The sequence below is a fragment of the Adiantum capillus-veneris genome, chromosome 29 (genome assembly GCF_014529385.1).
Source record: "Adiantum capillus-veneris isolate H3 chromosome 29, ASM1452938v2, whole genome shotgun sequence".
NCBI lineage: Eukaryota > Viridiplantae > Streptophyta > Polypodiopsida > Polypodiales > Pteridaceae > Adiantum > Adiantum capillus-veneris.
Genome location: NC_140959.1, coordinates 9,601,046 through 9,603,545, shown reverse-complemented (window position 1 = coordinate 9,603,545; position 2,500 = coordinate 9,601,046). Strand labels below are relative to the sequence as shown.

Here is a 2,500-nt window from a genome sequence, read left to right as displayed (position 1 = left end):
TTACCACTGTGTACATTAGTGAGCAGGTATGCGCTGGCGACGTGTCTATGTAAGATCGTGCGATGGTGCTGATGGCAAATCCATCATTCCCCATGGTATTCCAGCACGTAAACCGGCACTACGACTACGAGGCCAGGCCCAATGATCTATCTATCACGCCCCTCGCTGGCATTGGACCATGCCTATCCATTCGTAGCTAATCGCTTTTCGCGCATTGTGGACTGCAAACAAAAGTGGCACATTGTCTTGTTTAGCAACACCTTACCACATTGGTATTGTTCAGCAACACCGGACTTCAGCAAAGGTGATCATGGTGGATCTTGCGCCGTCACAACGATTCCTATCCTTCTTACCATTCTTTTGTTTGCAAAGCTAAGTTACGAAAAAAGCTTGTGGGTGATTGACCCCTTTCCGTTTCCCTGCGTGGGAGGGGAGGTAGCAATTATTCCGCGCGCGTCCTTCTGTTCCCACTCCGCCTTCACGTCCTCTAACCTTTATTGCTACCTTTGTAGTGTTTCTTATAATAAGTAATAAAGGATCGCCTCGCAATGCCGTCTGTACTGTGGCAAGGAAAGAAGGGAAATGATGTTGCCTGCCCTGCGCAGGACCCCGACGATTTAAAACCGAAATGAAGCCGCGAAAGAAAGCCCGAAAACCATTGATTAGTGCTTTGTCCGATCCAAAGGGCTGCTCACACGGGGTGAATATGTCCGAAGAGCGGGAAAAGGTCAGAAGCTAGGGGAGCGAATGGGCTGAAAACGGGATAATCAACCAGATTCGTGGCAACACCTCAAACAAGGGGGCCCGGTGGGATGGAATTCATGTTGCCCCCATCCCTGTTATTCGTTTTTTGCTCGTTTCAAAACAAAATAAAGCCATAAATGGGCGGAGGCATTGGCACTGAAGGGGACTCGAACCCCTAACCACCTGGTTCGAAGCCAAACACTCTATCCAATTGAGCTATCGGTGCGGGGGGGTTGGGCTTTCCTCGGCCCAACCCCTGGTTCTTTGCGCTACCTTCATTTGCCAACCCACCTCTTCACTATATCCCACAATTTCCCCAAACACCTTAATTTCTTGATTAATATCTTCGAAGATAAAAGGAGTGTCATACCAACCCAGAGTGAGCCAAGGATTCCGTGGAAACTAAGAAAATTTAAAGTAAGTGAGGAACAAAAGGCTGAAATGGCAGGGTCGACGACAAATTCTTCCGAGGAAGCCGGGATAAATATTTTGGAGACTGAGGCTTCTCCACTTGTACTCGGTCCGGGATCCCCAGAGGAAAGTTCGGTTCCCTGGCGCTCTGGCAAAGCTAATTCTTTTCCTTTACGTGTTGTGGATAGAAGGTCTGAAGGAGGAAAAACCTCAGAAGGTCTTGCTGCTATATTAGCTTCAGGCTTCGTTTGAAAATGGCGGGTTATGTCCAGTTTGTACTTTCTCCAACGCTGGACCAGTACCCAAAGACCTTTAATCGCCTCCTGGTCGCAGGTTGCAGGTTCAACATAACGTTCTGCTTCGACTAATATCTTATACAATTTGAGCTTTGCCTCCACGGCGTCAATCTCAGAAGCCTCGGCCTTCTGAATTAACGTGTTATTTAGGTTGCAGCTTTGGGTAAGTTGACCCTCTAATTCTGCTGCATGCTCTTGTAACTGCGCGAGTTGTTCCTGGAGATTTGTAAACCTAGCTTGCATTCTACAAAGAAAGAACATTATTTCCATCGGATTGACATTGACCTGGCAACAGAATGCGCCAATTACCAGACCTGTAAACATCACACAAAGCAGTTCCATTAATTAAAACCCAGTGAAAACTAAAGCCAGCCAAACGATAGCTACTAAAGCATGAACTGCTTATTATTTTAAACCTGCGAGTATGGCATAATGAGCCCAAGTCACAGCAGCTCCAGAGAGAAGGAGAATAAGGGTATTTAGAAAAGGGATTCCCTAAGGATTTAAAACTTCAATTCCTTTAGGGGGCCAAATAGCTCCAATCTCTACTGCAAGTGCCGAAGAGGAATGAAAAAAGGCCCAAAAAAAGGCTAAAGAAAACATAACCTCCGAGACGATAAACAAAAGAAAACCGTAACGAAGCCCTAATTATACCACTTTAGTGTAATGTCCTTCGTAAGTAGATTCACATGTAACATCATGCCACCATACGAACATAGTATATAAGATTAATCCTAAGCCCAAGGCAAATAGTGCTCTATCTCCTGTAAATGAATGCATACACATAACAACACCAATAGTGCTTGCTAGGGCTCCAAGTGACCCTAAGAAAGGCCATGGACTTGGATCCACTAAATGATAGGGATGCTCTTAAGCAGAGGAAGTGATCCCGGCTTGCAATCCTTTTCTTTTGTCTCCTTTCTTTTTAGCTTCCTTTCTTTCATCATAAATTTCCCTTACAAATGATGTAAAGGGACTTTCCTTTTTCTCAAATAGAGAGCCTATCTACCCTACCAAACACGTTGGATGTCGTCAGATAACCAAAACAT

General features: G+C 45.3%; 1 protein-coding gene and 1 non-coding gene across 5 annotated transcripts in view; one reads left to right on the top strand and one right to left on the bottom strand.

Moving 5' to 3' along the window:
• Nucleotides 1-2,500, top strand: part of LOC147418733 (uncharacterized) — an 86,153-nt gene that overhangs the window by 52,152 nt on the left and 31,501 nt on the right. The window lies entirely within an intron of this gene.
• Nucleotides 897-970, bottom strand: TRNAR-UCG (transfer RNA arginine (anticodon UCG)). The gene has a single exon. It is a non-coding gene; the product is annotated as a tRNA-Arg (tRNA).